We start from the raw sequence: 23,740 nt of genomic DNA on the forward strand, positions 1-23,740 counted from the left end.
CCCTTTTTTAAAATTTTTAGGCAGTTGGGATTAAGTGACTTGCCTAGGGTCACATAGCTAGTAAGTGTCAAGTGTTTGGTCTGAGGCTGGATTTGAACTCAGGTCCTCCTGATTTTAGGGCCCATGCTCTATCCCCTGCACCATCTAGCTGCCCCTAGCTTCTGTCCTCATAACTCAGCTGAACTCTGTTGTCCAAGGCTAACAATGATCAGTTGCCAAATTTTATTGATCCTTTTGGACTTGCCTACAAGATTTGACGTTGCTGACCACTCCTTCCTCCTAAATACTCTCTAGATTTTTGCAATGTTGTGTTTGTTTGGCTCTTCTTTCTCAGCCTTCGTTGCTGGATCATCATTGAATAGAAATTCCCCTGGCATTTGACCTAAGATCTCTTCTCTTTCTGCACTCTCTTGGCAATCTCAATAGTTCCTATGGATTTAGCTCTCAGTTCTTTGTACAAGTTTCCCAGATCTGTTTTCGTATTTTCTTTGTGTCCCCAGTGCTTAGCACAGTGCATGGCAAACAGTAGAAGCTCAATAAATGCCTTTTGGTTGAGTGATTCACTGATATCCAGCCACAGTGTCTTTCCTTTATTATGATGCCTGAATCACCAATTGCCTTTCAGACATTTTCAACTGGATGTCCCATTTTAAAGTTAACATGTCCGAAGCAGAACTCGTTATCTTTCCCCCAAACCCACCTCTTTTTCTAACTTCCGTGTTTCTGTTGAGGGTGATACCATCTTTCCAGTGACCCAAGTCCACAACCTCAGAGTTATCTCTGCTCCTTGCCTTCCTATTCATCTCTTGTATCCAGGAATATCTGTTCTACCTCCACAATGCCTTATAGCTATTTGCTTTTTTCTGCTCACATAGCCACCCCTCTGGTCCAGGCCCTCTTCACCTCTCACCCAGACTGTTGGTGTAGCCTACTACTTGGTTTCCTTGCCTTTCTCCATTCCAGCCTTTGCACAGCTACCAAATAGATATTGCTAAAGCATGATTCTGGTCCTATCATGCTGTTACTCAAGAAACTCCAGTGGTTCTTGATTGCCTCTAGGATCAAATGCAGATTCTCATGTTTGGTTCTTAAAACCCTTCAAGACTGGGTTCTAGCCTATCTTTCCAGTACTAGTGCATTGTATTGCTCTATGTTTTAGCCAAATGGCCTTATATTCTCTTCCCCATATATGACATCCCGTCTGCCATCTTCACGGCTTTTCACAGGATGCCCCCCATCTAGGTCTAAAATATATTCTCTCCTCAACTCCATTTTCTAGAATTCCTATTTTTTTTCAATACTCATTTCAAATGCTCCCTTTTGTGTGAGGCCTTTCCTGACATCTTTGGTTGCTAGAGCTATTTTCTCTGGAAATTACTTTGTATTTGTTTTGTATATTTTTGCATTAATTTGTCTGGGTACATACCATTTCTACCCGGTCAAATGTAAATTTCTTGAAAACAAGACCTGTTTAATTTTAGCTTTTGTTTGTCAAATGTATCACATTATGTCCTGTCACATAGTAGGCACTTAATATGTGCTTGTTAGATTGAATCAACTTACAAATCATACATTTGTTGTTCAGTCATTTCACTCTTGTCTAACTCTTCAGCATTGGCATTTCCTTCAGCCAGCTGAGTTAAGTGACTTGCCCAGGGTCATACAGCTAGTAAATGTCTGAGGCTGAATATGAACTCAGGTCTTCCTGAGTTGAGGCCAGGTGTTCTCTTCACTATACCACGTAATTGCCCTAAAAAGCCATGCACACAAGACCCCAGTGAATTTGAAATCACAACCCCTGTTTTACAAGTCCAGTTTTGCTAACACCTGAGCTATGGAGCCAGCCCTAACGAATAACTTTCTAACAAAAAATATAGCAGTCAGACGTTACCTAAAGATAAACTAGTCTGTTCTCTTCATCTTACATGTGAAGAGACTGAGGCCTTGAATAGTAGCTTGCCCAAGTCTGTATAGGCAAATAAGCAGCTCAGTCAGGATTTAAACCCTAGTCCCCTGGTGCCAAATCCAGCTCTTCCTATTGTGCCAACTCTGTCTTTCTTTTTCTTGGATGATCCCCAGACCCACAGCATACCTGGGCATATATGCATCAGGTATCTCATTGGAACGGATTACCAATAAGAAATGATGAAATCCCCTTTCCTGGAGACTCTGAGAACAAGGTACACTGTTGTGATCCAAGAGTACTTTCTAACCTTATTCTAGTTGACAGTGCCATAAACATCTACCATATATTTGCCCCTATAAAAGTCGTTGAGCTTCATTTCACATTGAGCAAGGAAATGAATTCAGTTCTGAAACTGTTCTGGAAAAAGTTTTTTTTTCCCCTCTAAACTGCCATTGACTTAATATTTCACAAAGCAAAGAAGGATAATCATGGAAAAACAACCAACTGTGACAAATACAAGGGGGAAAAAACTTAGCACAACAATGCAGAGCCTTATGGGCTAAATTATGAGAAGACAGCCTCTCCTTCTGCAGACATCATTATTTATGGATGAAAAATTACATGGGCTAATAATTACACCAGCAATTGTCCACTTGCAGGAACAATTAGCCCCTTGCTCCTTGTTCTCAAAAAGTGACTAAATGTCCTTCCAGTGAGCCAAATGGTGGGGTAGCTATTTTGGATTGTAATTCTATGCCTGCTCAAAAATAACACAATAGAAATGTGAGACCCAGTAATCTACAAGAAATAAGCTTTTTAATTATTTAAAATAATGTATAATAAGCTAAATTTTGGAAATATCCATTTAATTACTGTCCCAAAACAAGTAGGTTTATGTTCAGGGCGTAGCATAGTATTAGAAGAACTGGATTTGGAGTTGGAGGACATGATTTTGAATTCCAGGTCTGCCACTTTCCAACTAAATGTATGTCCTTAGGCAAGTCACTTAACCTCTGTAAATCTTAGGTTCATCTATAAAATGGGTAGAATAAAACTTGTTCTGTCTCTCTCACATGGCTACAGGTAAAACACTTTGAAAACCATAAAGCAGTACTATATGAACAAGACTTATTTGTGATTATGCTATTTTTCTTTCTCCCATTGAATGCCATATTCCTCTAAAGAGTCGTCTATATTTGCTGCCTACACTTCTTTACCACTCACTAAGTCATCAATCTCTTGCAATATGGCCTCTATTCCTACTACATGATGGAAACATTTCTCTTCAAGGTCATTTATGGCCATTTTATGTCAAAGGATCATGAGGTTTTAGAATTAAAAGACATATCAGAGATCATCTTGTTGAATAGTTTCTGTTAAGAAAGGAGGAGATGAAAACTCAGAGAAATTAACTTACCTAATATAATATAATTAGTAATCAAAGGCAGGATTTGAACTCAGGACCTTTGACTCAGAATCCAGTGCTCTTTCCACTATATCATGCTATCTCTGCTGTTTCTATTCTTGCAAAATCTTTCACATATAAAGCTTGCATTTTATTTCCACTACAACCATCCTGGTTCTGGTCCTCATCTTGTCTTAACTCCTAACTTGTCTTTCTGCCTCCAGTTTATTCCTTTTCCAATTCATCTCCTGCCACGTTGCCTGAACAATCTTCTCAAAGCACTACTGTAATTATGTTATGACTTATCTTAAAAGCTTTCACTGGCTCCCTGTTACCTCCTGAATAAAATATAAAATCTGGATTCTGCCATTGAAGGCCTTGTCATAATCTATCTCCAACCTATTTCCATCATGGAGCTCATGCTAAAGAAAGAGAAGAAAACTAGGCATCGTTGACCTGTATTCTAGATTTGGAGAGAGTAGCTCTCAAAGGGTAAGGAGAAAGAATAGTTAGGCTCCAGTGATCTAGCATTCAGAAAAGGGAGCATGACTATGATTTTGGCCCAAATTGAATGGAAGTTCTCTGGAATGAAATTCTGATGACAAGATATAAATGATTCCATTGAGGAGGGAAAAGGATAGCTGTGAAAAGGGAGCAATGTATCTCTACAAGGAACTCAATCACCATGAACTCTTCAGATTTAAAAAAAACACATATGGAAGACATGAACGAGGGTAAGTAACTGAGTTGAAATCCAAAAGAGTAGCATAGTCCACATGAATAGTTTCAAGAATGCTAAACAACGCAGAATGAACTGAAGCCAATGATGAATGACAACAAAAAGTTAAAAGTCTTATATTGGGAACTAGGTTGGGAACAAATGGGAGAACGAGGAAGGTTGTTGCTTGAGTTGGGTGGGATGATGATTATGATGAGAGTGGAAAAGCAGAACTACTGGACTTTTACTTTGCTTCTGTTTTCTCTACCAAGGAGACTGATCTTTGTCTTGGGAAAGACAACAAAAACTATCAAAAGAGAGTTAAAAGCAAAGGTAAGTGATAGGATGGTAGGCTAGCCCTTAGCTCCCCTTAATGAGTTCAAACCATTGATTAACTGTCCTGAAAGAAGAGGCAAATGTGATTGTTGAGTCACTATTAGTGATGGGGGAGAGAGGGAGAGGAATGATTCTAGACTAGGGAAGGACAAATGTTATAATGATATTTAAAAAACAGAAGAATGTGGAGTCTGTAGGTTACTGACCAGGAAAGGACTTCTGTTCCTGGGAAAACTCTGAAATACATTATTAAAGGGGTGATTTTTGAATAGTTAGAAAATGAAGTCGTGAGTGTTAGAAAGTGGTATGGTTCATTGAGAATAGGTCATGGTGCACTAACCTTATTTCTTTTTTTGACTAATTTGAATGGTAAATTAGGGAAATAGTATAGATTTCAGAAAAGCATTTGACAATGTCCTTCAGGCTATCCTTATGGACAAGATAGAGATATATGGGATAAATCATATAGTTATATGGGTTTGGTACTTGTTCAGTGACAGGATGCAATGATTTGATATTAATTTTTTAGGGAGGTTCAGTGTTTTTAGCAATAATATGGTCATAACAATAGCTAGAATTTATATAGTGCTTTATAATTTGCAAAGCACTTTACAAATATTTCATTTGATAGTCACAACAACTGTGAGGTAGATGCTTTTCTTGCATCTATTTTACAAATGAGGAAACTGAGGTAGATAGCACATAGCTGATAAGTATCTATGATCATATTTCAACTCAGGTCTTCCTGACTCTAGGCCCAGCACTCTATCCACTGTTCCATCTTACTACTTTGCCGTGGAATTCTTGCTGGTCAGATTTGCAGGTAATGTGAAACTGGGATAGGTAGTTAACACATTAGATGAAGGAGTATCCAAAAAGGTTATAGCAGGCTAGGACCAAAAAGATGGCAATTAGTAGCAATAAATAGGAACCCTTACACATGAGTTCAAAAACATCATGTCACAAGTACAGGATGGACACAATGTGACTAGATAACGATTTCTAGAGGTTTTGGTGTATTGTGCTAAATGTGTGTGATATGAGGGTAAGAAAAAAAATTCTATTGTAAACGGCATTTAAAGAGGTTTAGAGTACAGAATGGGGCAGAATAAAGGCCACTAGGTGGCGCAGTGGATAGAGCCCCAGGCCTGGAGTCAGGAAGCCTCAGCTTCCTGAGGTCAAATCTGGCTTCAGATACTTACTGGCTTTGTGACCCTGGGCAAGTCACTTACCCCTGTTTGTCTCAGCTTCTCTTTGTACAAATGAACTGGAGAAGGAAGTGGCAAACCACTCCTGTATCTTTGCCAAGAAAAGCCCAAGTGGAGTCCTGAAGAGTTCGACATGACTGAAATGGCTGAACAACAACAAATAATACAGAATGAGGGATAGTTCCACTATAGCCAGGCCTTACTTGGAGTAATATGTTCAGTTCTGGACATCACATTTTATTTTACTTTATTATTTTTTTTTTTGGTTAGGCAATTGGGGTTAAATGACTTGCCCAAAGTCACACAGCTAGTGAGTGTTATGTGTCTGAGGCCGCATTTGAATTCAGGTCCTCCTGACTCCAGGGCCAGTGCTCTATCCACTGCGCCATCTAGCTGCCCCAGGACATCACCTTTTAGGAAGTCCATATGCAAGCTGTTGTGAATTCAGAAGAGAGTGACCAGTATGATGAGAGGCCTGGAGACAATGCTGTATGAGAAGGAATTTGGACTGTTGAGTCTGAATAAGAGAAGGCTTTAGGTCAAGAGTTTTTAATCTGGGGTCTCCACAGATTCCCAAGAGACCTGTGGATAGTTTTCAAGATGTCTATACATCTTTATTTTTACTAATCTCTATGACATTTGGCATTTCCTTCCATTAGGAATGTAGGCTGTAGAAGTGGTCCATAGGCCAAAGGAGTCCGTGATTCAAGTTTGTCCTTAGACACTAGCTGTTTTTGCTTTTTTTTTCCCCTAGTGGTAGAGGTGGAGAGGGGAGAAAAACATACTTTTATTCATTGAAAAAAATCAAATTAGTTGAAAAAAGATCAAAAGCTTCTGGACGGCAAGGATTTTGTTGCACCTGTCTTTGCACCCTGGCACCTAGCACAGTGCCTTTCACATGGTAAGCATGTAATAAAGTGTTGTTAAGTTGAATCATTCCAGGAGTTTAAAACACTGATGCCTGAGCTCCTTCTGTAGACTTATGATTGTGCTGTGCATGTGAAAAATAAGAAAGATAAATATAGAATATAGGCAATAATACTAATTACACTTAATTACCACCTTTCATCTGAAGATCTCAAAGCATTTCATAAATGGCTTCTTGTTCAACTTCATAAGACACAATGATGTATACAGGTAGTACCTATTATAAGCTAATCTTTATTTTTTTTTTAAGATGAAGAACCTAAAATACTCTAGGCAAATATTAATACAGTAAGTCTGAAGTGGATGTGCAATAATGACTAGAAATTTTTGTTTCCTAGGCTTCTTGTACCAAAGAATGTAGTCTTTTCTGTTTTAATTAGCATATGAATTGTTTTCAGGATTTTTTTTTTACTTTGTCATGGCTTCTACTTGAGAATCTTCAATGGTTCTCCTCAGCCGGTAGAATCAGGACTCAGACTCAGAGAATGAGGTGGGAGGGGTCTTAGGATCATCTAGTCCAGTCCTGTCATTTTATAGATGAGGAGAAAGAGGCCTAGCTTCAGGGGAAGAGCTGCCTTTCATTTTTCTTTGTATCCTCAGAGCTGAGTATAGCGCCTGGCACATAGTAGGCATTTAATAAATGCTTATCAACTGTCTGATTCCACAATCATTAGCGGCTATTTAAAGTTTTCTATGACCTAATGTTCCCAGCCAACCTTGTCTCTTGCAACTGAATATCACAAACACTTAGATTTAAACAGACTTTTCTCTTTCCATACATACTGTGCTCACTATTGCCCCCATTTGTGGCTTGGTTCTGGCTGTGCCTCCTAGGATGCTTACCCAACTCATTTCTTTCAGGTAGAATTTTCCTCATTGTATTCTACCCAGTCCTATTTCTTTCGTAAACCCTTCCCCAATCAATTGAATCTACAATGATTTTTATTCTAGATTCCTGTTGCATTAAGAATCCTTTTTGTTCTGCACCACAATGAAAGTTTAAGCTCCTTAAAAGTAGGGATTGTTTAGTTCTTTCATTTGTGTAGTCCACCATCTTGTATAGTGTCTGGAATATAGCAAGCATTTCATAAGCACTTGTTGGTGGAAAGATTGTTTGACTTGTTATTACAACAGTGCTTTGTGCTTAGAGTATGGAAGTTCCTGGGGCATACTGAGAAATTTCAGTGACTTGCCCTAGGTCATACAATAGCATGACTATGGGAAACAGCCTGCTATTGTAGATAAAGTCCTGGACTTAGAATCCAGGAAGATTTGGGTTTGAATCCTGCTTTAGAGTTACTAGGAGAGTGGACCTGGGTGAATCACTTCATCTCTTTCAGCCTTAGTTTCCTAATCTGTAAAGTAAGGAATAATAATAGTACATTGAAATAAATTATTTTTATGTTATATTAATAACCAATTATTAAGTTAAGATTCAGGCTTTTTCTCCTCTGTTTCTTCATTGAGACCCAGCTTCTGTGGAAGGTCAGCTTCTGAAGGACATGGCTGCTTGAGATTAACCTTCATCCTCTGGGAATATGCTCTTTGATCTTAGGCTAGACCCTACCCAACTAGGAGACCTTATTTCTGTTTAGAGTTAAACCAAATCCAGTGTAGGCAAGTTCTTGCACCAAGGAAATGATCCCCTGTCCTTGTAGCCCTCCATTAGAATTTAGGGTCACCCAGCTCATGAAGGAGAAAACCAACCAGAGTGGTATGGATGGAGATGGAATCCCCTGTCCAGATTGCTAGAGGTGACTGAGTCCCATAATCAAGCTACATTCTCAGCAAGAGTAGCTGAAGGCTTCTAGCCCACCTCCTCATTAAATTTGTTCCAATCAAGGTTAATTATCAATTATCTTTTTTTTTAATTTAAAAAATGGTTTTTTTGCTTTCTGGTGAGTCAGTCAGGGTTAAGTGACTTGCTCAGGGTCATACAGCTAGTAAATTATCAATTATTAAGGGAATTTTCTTTCAGGGATTATTTAAAACTTTCAGGCTCTCCATGTCTTGTCTTTGGTTATCTGATCACTGATAATTTATTGATTATTAGCTAACTCAATTAATAAATTGATTATTTATTACCCAGGAACTCCATCTCTTGGGTTTTTTCATCCATCATAGCATATTTTGCAGGGTTATTGTAAGGATCAAATGAAATAATGTGTGTGTGTGTGTGTGTGTGTGTGTGTGTGTAATGTTTGAGAACCTTAAAGTATCTCCTCCTCCTTCTTTTCCTTCCTCCTTTCTTCTTCTTCTTCTTCTTCTTCTTCTTCTTCTTCTTCTTCTTCTTCTTCTCTTCTTCTTCTTCTTCCTCTTCCTCTTCCTCCTCTTCCTCTCCTCCTTCTCCTTGTCAGAAGAAGAACTTGAACCTAATACAGCCCAACTCTTTGGCCAGTTTCTTGTCCACCATTCAGACTCCATACAATACAATTTAGCATTCGATTGTATATTGTATTTGTAGTTCTGTAGGATCATTGATTCAGAGCTAGAAGGGCCATTAGTGGTAATTGAGCTCAACCCCCTCAATTTACAAATGAGGAAAATGAGTCCCAGAGAGGCTAAATGACTTGCCCAATATCACATAGTATTTGAGTCAGGATTTGAACTATGCCTTCCTCACTCTTGAGTGTAGTATTCTAACCACTCCGCCATGTTGACACTTACGTATATGATTCCTACGTCTCCTACTGAACTATTTGACTACTCAAGGTCAGACATGATGCTTTATATTCCCCTACAATACTTATCACTGTTGCTCACATTACATTTGCTCAATACATTATTAACTTGATCTACATCATTAATAGAATAATGAAGTACATTTTTAATGACAGATTTTCCATAATTAAAAATGGGCTCCATGTTTATTCTGCACAGCAGTAAAAGCCTAAAAGAACTGGAGGAAATGAGATATGAGGTATGAGATCCCATAGTTTGGCTCCAACCCCTCATCTTCATTTGATGTTAGAAGTGCTTTTCTTATTTTCTAGACTACCAGCTTCACTCCTACAGGGGCACAGCTTGTTTTTCATGCCTAAGAAATTCCCTTCAGTAGCTCTAATTTCCCCAGGCATTTTGTCTTAGCCTCTTAGTAAACCCAAAAATTGTTCAAAGAGTTGTCATTTTTGAGTTTTGTTTTTCCTGTATCTAAGTGCCGGGGAGTTCCTTGTCTGATATCATTCACTGGTTGCTTTAGTCTGACACATATTGGATGATGATAGGAAGTGGAATTATCCCAGACATTTCTGTCCCTCTAGAATATTAGGAAAGAGCCATCCCCTCTCCCTCACCCTCCACCATGAGTAGCTAGCATCAATCTTGCAGGAATCCCCCAATGAGGCATTTGACTTGTCCTTCATATCACATACATAATGGATGTTCTTACCTGGTTTATTTGCTTCTAAAGGTATTCTCAACTATATAACTGACATCTTCTTGGAAGGCTACTGACTATTTTTCTTCTCTATCTCAAGTTCAAATCCTGGCATTGATGCTGACTTTGTGATCTCAGGAAAATAGCTTGAACTTGGAGTATAGTTCAGAATTTTTTATTTGCCTGTCAGGATCTGCAATTTTATCAGTGTAGGAAACCCTGTGTGGAATTTAGGTGGTATGGTGGAGAAAGGCAGCCAGAAGTCAGGAAAACCTGAATTTAAATCCACTCTAAGATACTTAGTAGCTGTGAGGTGGTGGGCATGTCACTTCGCTCTTGTCTGCCTCAGTTTACTCAACTGTAAAATGAGAATAATAATAGCACTTTATAGGGTTGTAGTGAAGATCAAATGAACTTGTATTAGTAAAGCACTTAGCACAGTTCCTGGTACATAGTAGGTGCTTAATAAATGCTTATTCCTTTCCTTTCCCTTTTCTAGGTGACATGGTTGATGGAGTTCTGGGCTTGGAGTCAAGAAGACTCAAGTTCAAATCTGGACTCAGAGATTTACTGGTTGTATTACCATGGGCAAATTACTTAACCTGCTGCCTGAAATTTCCTTATCTATAAAATAGGGATAGTAATAGCAACTACCTCTAGGATTGTTGTGAGGATCAAATGAAATAATATCTATAAAGCATTTTGCAAATCTTAAAATGCTATATTAATGCCAGCTATTATTTTTTACCCTTATTTAGAGTCAGGAAGACTTGAGTTCAAATTCTACCTCAGGCACTTATCAGCCAACTGTAAAATAAGGAGATGAACTTGATGATCACTAAGACCCTTTTGAGATTGTAATCTGTGATCTATAAATTATCTCCACTGACGCACATTGAAAACGTATCTGCAACTTTTAGTCTTAGAGAGCTGCTTGGGATACAGAGAGATGAAGTGCCATGTAGTTGGCATGTGATGACAGAAGTGAATCCAGGTTTTCTTGATTCCAAAGCCAGTCCTCTATCCACTAAGCCATATCCCCACTTATTATTATCATTGTTATTATTTGTTCTTTGTATTTCCCCAAGTATCTAGTGTAGTGCTCTGTGAATTATAGGCATTTAAAAGATAGGGATCGGGATGAGGATTGGGTGTATGATTTTACTAGTATAGGAAACACCTAGGAGAAGAAACTCTCTCTACTAATGCAGGTGGCTAGGGAGTTATCCAGAGCTTTTGTTGTGCTGCAGTCATATCCAACTCTTGGTGACCCCATTTGGGATTTTCTTGGCAAAGATACTGGAGTGGTTTGCCATTTCTTTCTCCAGCTCATTGTAGAGATGAGGAAACTAAGGCAAACAGAATTAAATGACTTACCCAGGGTCACATAGTTAGTAAGTGTCTGAGGCCAGATTTGAACTCAGGAAGAGACTTCCTGACTATAGGCCTACTACTCTATCCACTGTGCCACCTAGCTGCCACTCCCATAAATTCTAGTTCATTGCTTCTGTTTTCTCTTTTAATCTTCCCTTTGGGATCAGAAAGTTTGTTTTATTCATGACTATTCCCTCTTTTTTTGTTTTCTTAACTCCATTTCCTATCCCCACTTGTTTCCCTACTTACTTTAATGTATTTCTATACCAAACTCTGTCTTCAGTGCCTTGGAATAGTAGTCCTTCACAAAGAGACTTCCTCTAATCTCCATGGCTTAGTAGCCATTGCTTAGGATTCAGCTTTATCCCATTGACTATGGTCATTATAAAGAAAGCAAAAAGACTTGAACTCAGGCATTTATTTTTTTAAAAAATTGAATCAAATTGCTTTTCTAACTTTTTTTCTCCCTTTTCCCAAAAGTAGATAAAGAGAAGCAGTATGATATTAGAAAAAAAAATAGCTGACATTTACATAGCACTCCCTTTAACGTTTGTGAAAGGCTTTACATACATTTTCCCATTGAATCCTAACAACCTATGAGATAGATGCTATTATCATTTTTATTTTGTAGATGAAGAAATTGAGGTTCAGAGGTTAAGAGAGTTTTTCAGAGTCACATAGCTAGTAAGCAAAGAACACTGGATTTGGAGTGGGAAGCCCTGGGCAAATCATCTAGGGTAGAGAATCTGCAGCCTCAAGGCCACATGTGGCCCTCTAGGTCCTCAAATGTGGCCCTTTGAGTTGCCAGTCAGTTTTTTTTTCAGAAAGAGAAAAGCCAGCTTATTGTTTCTGTAAAGACACAGAAAAATGTATACATTAGATGTACTCACATTTAAAGTTGATGGCCTAGTCACAAATCTTGAGCTATACCCTTAGAGACATGGCCTGTCATTTATTCCAATGAATCCTCTTTTTCAGATTTTGGGGTCAAGAACTGTGTGTAGGCTGAGAATGCTAATATCCAGGAATTTTAAATTTCAGTAAAATCCTGAATACTAGAGAGGGAAGACTGTAAACCAAGCCAGTGAAAAGTTCAAAACCAACCAATTCTCCTTAAGGAGACTCCCAACGTACGAAATTCAGATCTCGTACCCTGGGCTGATTCAATAGTTAAAGAAAATCACATTGATTAAATCCAAGAAATCTTATAGCAGGCCAAATCTTGAGTTGACACAGATGAAGAAAAGGAATCTCCATCATGCTGGATCTATTTCAGGGAAGGTAAGCAGGAGTACAAGTAGCTGGGTCTACGTTGGAACCAGGAGAAGAGATCCCCAGCCTCCATTTGGCTGCTCTGTGCCCAGCTCTCCCCTCTAACAACCACCTCACCCACCCAGGAGTCTAAGTCAAAGGGCCACGCTCGAGGACTGAGAGGGCCACATGTGGCCTTGAGGCCGCAGGTTCCCCATCCCTGAGCTTTCTGAGCTTCAGTTTCCTCATCTTTGAAATGTGAGGATAGTCTTATTCCTATCACCAGCTACATAGAATTGTTGTGAGGAATTGAATGGCTGGCAAATTGTAATGTGCTATCTCACTACAGATCTTTGAAAGATAGCCATTTGGATAAAAGAGCCATGTCCATATCATCATAGGATCATAAATCTAGGGCAGTAAGGGACCTGAGAAGTCCTCCACCCTAGTTCAATCTCCTTATTTTACACATGACTAACTTAGGTCCAGAGAAGGTTAAGAGGCTTGCCTGAGATTACACAGACCATAAATAACAGAGCTGGAATTCAAACTCAGGTCCTCTGACTTCAAATCCAGTATGTTTCCATGGTCCTACACAAGTACATTTGATTTGATCATCAACACAAAAAAAGAAAATTCACGATAAGAGGCAATGTATGATCATTGCCAAATGAGTGGTATGGAGAGTAGGAGGTATATAGCCAGCTGTATTCTAGACTGGTTTGCTTTATCTGGCTTGGCAATGTCTATATCATTAAAATAACTTTCTTAGGCATCAATTTCTTTATCTGTAAAATAAGTATGTTAGAACAGATGGCTCCTGAGGTCTCTTTTGGCTAGATATTTATGACCCCATAATCCTATTGATACTAGTAAGATTAGAGATTATCTGTAAAATTTCATTGACATAGGAAACTCCCGGATGAATGAACTCTCTCTACCAGTGCAGGTTACCACCTTCTCTGTAACTGATCATCTTAGAGAGTTACCTAGAACACTGAGGGTTTAATTGACTTGTCCAAGGTCACACTGTCGGTTTGTGTCAGAGGTGGATCTTTAAATCCAGGTCTTCTTAGCTCCATGGCCCTCCCTCTATCCACTACCCTATGCTGCCTCTCCCACTGTTACTATTACATAGGTTAAAAACTAAATGAAATAATCATTTTTTTCCCTACTCATTTAATATGATTTTCCCCTTACTTGGGGCTCATGAGTTAATGGCTATTCCCAAGGCTGATTGAGAAGGACCACACAATATTATATTCCATTACTGTTACTCTTTTTAGGTGGAATATAAGCTACCTGAGGGTAGGGGATATTTTAGGTATGCCTTTGTATCCTCAGAGCCTGGCACAGTCAGTCCCGGGCACACAGTAGTTGCTTAACAAATGTTTGTTGGATTTTTGAAGTAGAAAATTTGATAAATAGAAGTATGTATAGAATAATTTTACATACATATATACATATACTTACACACAGCTATTTGTGTCTAATGCTAGCCATCTGGGGGGAGGAAAGAAAAAAGAAATCTACATCTTAATTTTGTTATATATTTGAAAGGAATAGCAAGTTATACATAGATTTAGAGTTTCATATGCAATCATCTTTTTTATTGTACTATGTTATGGAAAAGCTTGTTTTAGTCTGTAAATTAAAAATAAGATAAAATAAAAGAAATAAGTAGAACATATTCTGACCCTCAATGAGCCAATGCTTTTGATCCTTGACAGGGCAGAGTAAACAATCAAATAAAGACTGTTTACAAATCAGAGCTAAAGGAGAACAGTAGCAGCAGCAGTAGCAGCAGCACCAGCAATAATAAGAATAATGAATAATAATAATGCTACTTCATTATCTTTTCTATAAATCCTCCGTCTTCCACCCATCTTCCCCCACTCTGGTGTCACGAGCTTAACAGATGGTTTCTCGAATTGCTAAATTCTTGCTCTTTTGAATGACTTAAAAGGGACATCTACAAAAGACCTCATCTCATTTGCTTCATTATCACATCTCTGTGCACATCAGCGTTATTATTTGTAAAATGCACAAAACCTCATTCTCCCCTGCATGTTTGAAAATTGCTTTGTCCTGCTGGTCTTCATGTGCGATTTTCCAGAGGAAGTAGTCATTATCACTCACACCAATTTGGGGTCCACAGGGACTAAATAGCTAGCAGTCATTCTGCTTTAGGTAAGAGTATGTTTGTTTAGCTCCTTGCAATGTACTGAGTACTTTCTCAGAGGATCAGATACAGAGCTAGAAAGGATCTTAGAGGCCAGCTAGTTCAGCCCCCTCATTTTACAGCTGAAGACACTGAAGAAGCCCAGGGAGGTTATGGGACGTAAGTGTTTAAGTGATAGGTAGCAAGTGCCAGAGGTGTAAGTATTATTGTACTCATTTTAGAGGCAGGAAAATGGATGCTAAGAGAGATTTAGTGAATTGTTCATAGTCACAGAGGTCTCCTGCCTCCATCTAGGACTCTTTCTAGTACATCTGAATCTAGTGCATCTGATTCATGTTCACTAAATCTTCCTAATAGTGACATGTCAGGCTATGGAACCAGAGGGAGTGAAGGAGACTCTTCACTTGAGATTTTTAAAGCAGACTGGGCAAACAGTCAAACAGTCTCTAATCAAAAAGATTATTTCCCTTTGCTCTTGACTTTGCCATCTATACCATGCTCTCCCTATCTTTGGCACTTTCATCCACTGATGCCCTAGCAACCTTTCCACCTTCCTCACTGACTTTGGCATCTCACTCATCGTCTTCCTTGAGACTTCAGTATCAATATTAATGACTATTAACAGCCTGTCTTTGCAGTTTTTTGAACTCCAGAACTCTATCCACTACATGTTAGCAGCCCAGCAAAGTGGTTCTACCTTAGACATCACTGTCACTCAAAACCCTATATTCCCAAGTCTGGAACTTTGAAATTCTCTCTTCCTGAGCATCACTTCTTAGCTTTTTCCCTCTTCTGAAAATATTTGCCTTTTCCCAAACCTATTCTTTACCTTCATCTATGATCTTCAGTCCCATGATTCCTCACTGTTTCCCAAATCCTTTCTTGTCTTATTTCCTCCCTCCTTTTGATCTTTTCAATGCTTTCTCTGCTACCTTGAATCTCTTGCCTCCTTTGCCTTTTTTGTTTCTTGGTCTTAGTTCCCCATCTGGGTGACTCTGCTATCTCTCTCATCTGCTTATACTCCCCAGTAGCCAACCGTGGCCAGGGGAAATCACAACAGAATGTTGATTAGATCTGCTATAAAATCGTACTAGTGAATCTCAGTTGGAGGAGAGGTAGTCCTGGCAAAGTGGCTAGACAGCTGGCCTTGGTGCCATAAAGAGCCAGGTTCAAATGCTACCTCTGACTGTTTGAAGTAGACAGGAATCATTTAACCTCTCAGTTACATATGACTCTCTAAGATCATAAATCTCAGAGCCTGTGCTGATTACTAGATAGTTACTGTATCTGAAAGGTCCCTAGACTAAGAAAATCCAAGTAAGTCCAAGAGAAAAAAATCGCAATTGAGGTGTCTATGTTATCTGGCAATCCTTCATTCTCCCCCTACTTTTTCTCCCTTCCCCTGACAAACTTCTCTGCCTGTTTTAAATTTTCTCTTCATTCAAGGTCCAGCTCAGGAACTACCTCTTGAAGCTTTCTGTGCTCTCTCCACAATCTGAAAATTATCTCTTTCCTCAAATTTCTCCATATCTAGTACTCTTCCTTACACTTAGCACATTTTGTCTTAGAGTTAATTATGTCTAAATTCCACTATCGGACTGTAAACTCTGCGTAGACAGGCTCTGTGTCTTATTTTATCTTTCTCTTTTCTAGGGCCCTGCACAACCTCTTATACCTAGCACCTGCTTAATAAATGTTTGTTGAACTAAATTGGTTTGGAGCTAATGTCCTAAAAGATCTCTCCCGTATGTGCCTTTAATTCTGTGATTCCTTTTTTCCCAGTTTAACTCATTAATGCATCAAATGCATAAAGATACAATAATGTACCAAGTGAGAGGAGGCCTTTTTAGGTGTCTTGGTAAGGGAGAAGCCTTTTAAATCATTCAAAAGAGTGAGGATTTCAGCTGTCTGGGAAACCATCTGTTAAGCTTGTGAGCCGAGGAAGGGAGATTTAGGAGAAGAACATTTTACTTGCAGTGGTTAATATTTTGAATTCAGCATCTGTCAATTAAGTGCTCAACTGCAATTCCCCAGGCTGTGATTCTCAAAGGATTGCTGGCAGCCCTAGGGGCCATCAAACTCAGTCTCTGTCTTAGGCTCAGTGTTGTTTAACACGTTCATCTCTGACCTGGGAGGCAACAGAGAAAATCTCATTAAATTTGCAGATGAACCCAGCTGGGGAAGAGGTGGAGGGGCTGACCGACATCTTAGGGGACAGGATCAATTTTCAAAATGACCTTGATAAATCACAGGAGTGGTGGAAAGCAAACAGTGGAGTTGAAAAGGAATGAACATTAGGTAAAGAAGAGAATTTCAACTATGTAGAAATAAATTGGAGAGGAAGGAAAGAAGATGGTTATGGGCGTGAACGGTAGAAGAGGACCTAGGGATCAAGGAAGAAAACAATAAAATAGAATAATCGGAAATGTAAAGCTGTAGCTAAGTAAGGAAAACTAAGAGGTGACCCTCCCTCCATATTTAGCACCTTTATTAGAGTAATGTATCCGGTTCTGGTCTCTACTATTAAGAAATTATGTGAAGAACATAGAGAAAGGGTTTCAGTGGAGAGCCATAAACGTGATTAAAAAGGTAGAAAGTAAACTCTGTAAGGAGAGATTAGAGGAATTGGAATCATTTAGCCTGATAAAGAGAAGAATGAGCAGGAATCTAATAATAGATTAACTACAAAGGAAGGTCATTCCACTGAGGATGGTGGCCAGCTGTTCTCCCCTTGAGGCAGAATGAGAGAAAATGGCCTTACATAGTAGCAAGAAAAGTTTGGTTTAAGTGTAAGATGTAATTTCCTAATATTTTGTGTTGGTAAAAATAAAGGTGAGTTTATTGTAAAAGGTCATGCAATCCCTTTCTCTGGACATCTTTAAAAATAAAATGGACTCTCATTTTGCCTGGAGGATTGAAATGTTGTTCTTTTTGACTATTCTTTGATCTACTCTTGTGAGTGACATAGTGGGTAGAATGTTAGACTCGAGGTCAGGAAGACCTATATTCACATTTTGCCCTTTATGCTTATCTAGCTGTGTGACTTTGGGTAAGTGCCATCTTCTCTGAACTGATTTCCTTATTGGGAAAATGAGGATAATAATAGTATTTCTCAAGTTATTGTGAGGATCAAATGAGATGAAGTATATAATGCTTTTTATAAATCTTAAAGAGCTATGTACATGTTGTATATTTGTTGATATGTGGTATTGCTTAGATGTGGTTAGCTCAGATTTCCAGGGGCTCCAAGATTCCTAGCACTCTGTCCTGAGATGTTGTAGAAGATCATGAAGATGCAGTGCTCTGAATCTCAAAGATCTAAGGAAATTTAGCCTGGGAGGTGGAGGTTAGTGCAGGAACCACAGTGACTAAGGGTCAGACTAAGCAGAACCAACCATCCCATCTAAAAGTGTAGCAAGGTATGGGCTCTGGGCCCTGGTGTAAAGCTTCAATTTAAGAACTAAAGCTGAAGAGATGAGTAAGCCAGAAATGACATTAGACAACATAAAAAAATAGATCTAAAGATATCCACAAAGGAGAGAGAATAACTTTATAACAACAGTAAGCAGAGACTCAAAAGAAAAAAAAGATTTTCCATAAGGATTACATGAATACCTAGAAGAAATGAAAGAAGAGATAAAAAATAAAATGAAAGCCCTGGAGGGTGAAAGGACCTGTAGGTACTTTCAAATACAATAATCAAGAAAGTCCTAGAAAGGTAAATTTATTCAAGCATTGGAAGGAACTGCATGATGGTGTAGTGCTAACATTCTATAAGGGGAAAAGAAGCTAAAGAACCTTTAGGAACTTATCTTCAAACTGCATTGAGAGAGTTAAATAAGAAAAAGAGAGGACCTGTTGGTGGCTTAGTTCTATTCTGAAAGTTTTGAAGAGGGCAAAGAGAAGGAAGAGTATGAGGAATGCATTGGTGTAGAAGTGAGAAAGGAGGCTGAATCTGTTATTTCTCATAATTATAGTATGTGAGAAGAGTATCAAAACAGCAATGAAATAGAGGAAAGTAGGCAGAAGATTAACCTCACTCATATCTGAAATTAGCTGAGGAAGTTTGATTTGTTGTCTGACTCTTTGTGACCCCATTTGGGGTTTTTTTGCAAAGATACTGGAGTGATTTGCCATTTCCTTCTCCAACTCATTTGACAGATGAGGAAATTGAGGCAAACAGGGTTAAGTGACTTGCCTAGGGCCACACAGCTTGTAAGTGTCTGAAACCAGATTTTAACTCAGGAAAATAAGTCTTCCTGACTCCAGGCCCTGTACTTTATCCACTGTGCCACCTAACTGCCCTGGAGAAAGGTTGAACAAAAACACAGTTTGATGTAGAAATACATTAAACTCAATAGATAAACAAGTGGGGATAGGAAGCAGATAGATGTAAAAGGTAGGGAATTAGTCATGATGAATAAAACAAACTTCCTGATCCTGGAGAGGAAGATTAAAAGAGAAACTAGAAAAGCAAAAACTAGGATCTATGGGAATGGCAGCTAAGTGGCATAGTGGATAGAACACAGAGCCTAGAGTCAGGAAGACTCATCCTCATGAGTTCAGATCTGACCTATGACACTTACTAGCTATGTAACCCAGGGCAAGTCATTTAACCCTGTTTGCCTCAGTTTCCTTCTCTATAAAATGAGCTGGAGAAGGAAATGGCAAACCAGTCCAGTGTCTTTGTCAAGGAAACCTCTCTTCCCGCTCGACCCCCTCACCCCATAATGGGGTCATGAAGAGTCAGACATGACTGAACAACAAGAACAACTTATTAATTAGGGGTGGCTGAAAAAATTGCGGTAGGTGAATGTGATGGATATTATTCCATCATAAAAAAGAGAACCAGAGCCAAATGGTATTTTATACAACACTGTAAAAGGACAACAACATTGTGAAATGAAACAACTTTTAATGACTTTTAATGACTTAATCTGACTGATGATCAGTGTAATGACCAACCATGTCTCCAGGGGACTGATTGTGAAGCATGTTATCTACCTCCTGACATAGAGGTGATGGGCTTAAGATGTGGAAAGAAACATATATTTTTGGGCATTGTTATAGTGTAGTTTCATTTTGCTTGACTTTATTTGTTAAAGAGTTGTGTTTTGGTTTTTTTTTTTTGCCTTCTTAGTTTTTAATGGAGATGAGGTAAAGGTGTAGGGCAAGGACTAGCAATAGTAGTGACACAAAAGAGGGCAATTGAAACTTTTTTTCTATATGAGGGAAAAAAGCAAGCAATACAATTCACATTTTCATTTATAGTCCTCCTATTGTGTTTTGTGCTATATGTGGAAATGCTTTTTTTTTAATTCAGGTTAAGAAAGTAAAATAAAAAGAAGATATTTGTTGATATGATTTATGGTCCAGTAAATGGATTAGATGACTATTTTAGGCTCCTTCTAAAAGTCACACGGACAGTGTTAGATGAGGAGAAAAATGACTGTCAGAAGCTGCTTACTCAATGCAAATGAAATTATATTAGAACATGACTTTTTATTGCTATATTTTTTATTTCCTAATATATCTTTCCCCTTTCTTGACCTGGAAATTCCATGGAACATGGAGTAAAAATGAGAGAAAATGCAGTTCAGTAAACTGACCAACATATTAAGTTCAACTAAATTATTTCTACATATATATGTATACCTATATGTATATAACTATTCTTTATTCAGCTACCTTGCATTTATTTATATTTATTCATCTTATGGTCTCTATACTTTTATCCATACTTGTTATTTCCTCCATTAGAATGGGTGCTTCTTGCAAGTTGGGATTGTTTCATTCTTTGCACTTTTGTCTACATGGTCTGGCACACAGTAGGTGCTTAATAAATGCTTGTAAATTGATTGGTATACAACATTGAATATCCATAGTGTCCTGCTTCTGCAAAAAAAGGGAAGGCAGATACATTCTCTCATTCCTTGGGGCGAAGCTTGGTCATTATTATTGTATGCATTCAGATTAATTTTTTCTTTCCATTTGCAATATTGTGGTGGTTGTATATATTATTTTACTGGTGCTACTTATTTTGCATCCATTCATATAAGTCCTTCTATACTTTTATGTATTAATCATATTCATTGTTCTCTATAGGCCCATTATTTCATTATGCTCACATACTACAATTTGTTTAATAATCTCTCAATTGATAGACATCTATTTTATTTCCAATTCTTTGTTACTACAAAAAATTGTAGAATGTGACTTTTGTATGAAAATATGCAAGTGTGGAGTGATCAGTGGAGAAATTAGAGACAGGGCTGGGACACAGGTAGTACCAATAGATTACAAGATCATAGGCTTAGAGCTAGAATAGACCTTTGAGTCATCTAGTCATAACTAGAGGAATTAAATGATTCCCCCCAAGGATACACAGAAAGTAAGGCACAGAGATGATATTTGAACTCACATCCTCTTATGGATCTACAGAGCTACTTATTGGAATAGCTGCTATGGAGACTGTTCTTAGGGCATGGTTTTGTCACCTGAAATATTACTCTCCAGCATTCCAGGTGGGTAAATGGTATGGGCAGTCCAGATTGCTGGTAACTCACTATTGACACTATTTACCTCTAGTTGCCACTACTATCCACTTTGTCAGGGTCTCTATAGGAATGTGCAAAGCAGGATATTTTACACTTTACGCATGTTTATGACCAGAGGGTGATATGCATAGAGAGGGCATATAAATGTAATTAGCATTGCTGACTGTCTAGCATATCAGTCAGTCAATAAGCATTTATTATGTGCCTGCTACGTGCCAGACACTGTGCCAATTACTGGGTATACAAAATGAGGCAAAAAGACAGTCCTTGCTCTCAAGAAACTTACAATCTACTGGACTTCTTGGCAGTGATTTATTTCTCCAAGAAGCCAGTTGTTTCTTACTGATGTGTCATGACCGGGTTTTTTGAATTTTGATTTGGACAATTCTTTCCATCAATGGCTACTCCTAACCCTGCTGAGAACATGAACGTCTTTCACTTGCAATGTTTAGCACTGAAATTTGGTGTGATGATGGACAGAAGAGCTAAGGAGGGAAATGTCAGGATGTCCTAGTTTCTTGTATCCAGCTGTTCAAAAGACTTGGAATGTAAATTGTCCCAGGCTTTGAAGCTGCAAATGAGCCTTGTGAAGTTCCAGGGTTATCAGGGATCTCAGAGTTATGAGTTCAGCAGGGGTAGGCAAGATCTTGACCTTCACCCTGGATTTCAAATAGCAAAACTGTTGCCAGTGTGAGGAACAAGATATGGAATATCCACTCTGAAGACTGCTTTTATGTATGGAAACTGCTTTGTTTAACAGAGAACATGGAAGTTAACTGTATTTTCCTTTGCATTTATGGAGGATTTCTCTGGAGCTCTTTAAAACCAAACAAATGCTGGCCATAACAATGGATTAAACATGAGGTAACATGGTCCTATGAAAGGACTGATATACCTGGGATCAGCAGACCTATGTTTGAATTTAGGCTTTTGCTATTCAAATTTAGTCAAATTATTTAACCTCTTTGGGCCTCAATTTCTTTATGCGTAAAAAATAAGGGAGTTTGATTATGTGACCTAACCAGTTCCTTCCAACTTCTATATCTATGATCCTAAAATCTGAAATGAAATGTGAATATTTTGGAGGACTTGGTTCCCTTTATCTCCTCTCTTTCCCAGTAACATTTGATATACAACACATGTCCAAGATCAGTAACGGAAGCCAGAACAGAAATGAAATCAACTTTAACAATGCACATTGTTATAAATTCTGGGCATTTATCCCTGAGGATCAGAGAGTTCCTAATAATGAAATAAAAGGTGCCAGGGAGTGTTAGCAAATGACAAAGCCACTAATTTGGTATTTTTTTTGTGAAAAGGAGGCTGGGAGTATTAGGGGGCTTGTTTAGGAAAGTACTTGTCTAAGTTGGTTAATTATGGAAGTTTTAAGAAGTAGAGATTATGTTCTCATCACTGTCAGAATACTAAGCAGAGTTAGGAAGTGTCATCTGTCTGGAATAGAAAGGAAGGAAATGAACATTTATTAAGCTCCTACTATGTTCCAGGCACTATGTAAGCACTTTACAAATATCTCATTTGATCATCACAACAACCCTGTGAGGGAGATGCTATTAGTACCCCATTTTATAGTTGATAAAACTGAGGCTGGGAGAAGTTAAATGACTTACCCAGGGTCGCAAAGCTAGTAAGTGTCTGAGATTAGATTTGAACTGAGGTCTTCCTGACTCTAGGCACTCTGCTCTATCCACTGAGCCATCTATCCTGTCTTGGTACTACGAACAATTATTCATCATGAGGAAGGAAGCCCATTCCTGTTATTGTTGATAATAGGTGAAGAAGTAACAATAAATATGAAACCCCTCTTCACACAGAAAAAAAGGCTTGAAGTTATAACATCAAATGTAAATAGAATAATAAAAGAAAATTTAAAATGCCAGGATTCTGTACTTGTACATACCTCCAGGAAAGTTTCTTGACAGAGTGATAAAGTTGAAAGGACACCAATACTGTTATCGGAGGACCTGAATTTGCAACCTGGCTCTGCCACTGACTGACCAAGCTATCCTGGACAAGTTCCTCCACCTTTTTCAGTCTCAGTTTCCCCAACTATTAAAAAAAAAAGAATGGGATTAGAAAGCCCTATTGCTATGATTCTTTGGTCCTATCCATAAAGGTTAAGTAAGGGAATAGAGAGTTCCCTAGAAGAGAAGAGGCTTGAATATTTTCTAGTCACTCAGAAGTTACTTTGAGTGAGCAGAATGAGAGAAAATGAGGCAGAGAGGAAGTATTAGAAAAACAAAAATAGCATCAAGGCTTTTTGGAGTTGGAAATTTTGATGGTGACAGAGGCATAGAGGTGCTTAGAGAGCCTTGAGACCAATTGCCATTGGCCCTTCCCCTTTTCATTCTCTGCTGGAGTTAGAGCTGGAAAGGACCCTCAGGTGAGGGACCCATGGTAGGGCTAGCCCCAGGGTGTGCTGGCACACCTGACCAATGCTCTGTGTAGGCCTATGGGTACAAATGGGATAGTATTTTTGAAA

The sequence above is a fragment of the Phascolarctos cinereus genome, unplaced genomic scaffold, assembly GCF_003287225.1.
Source record: "Phascolarctos cinereus isolate Bilbo 61053 unplaced genomic scaffold, phaCin_HiC Scaffold_5;HRSCAF=322, whole genome shotgun sequence".
In the NCBI taxonomy this organism is placed as follows: domain Eukaryota; kingdom Metazoa; phylum Chordata; class Mammalia; order Diprotodontia; family Phascolarctidae; genus Phascolarctos; species Phascolarctos cinereus.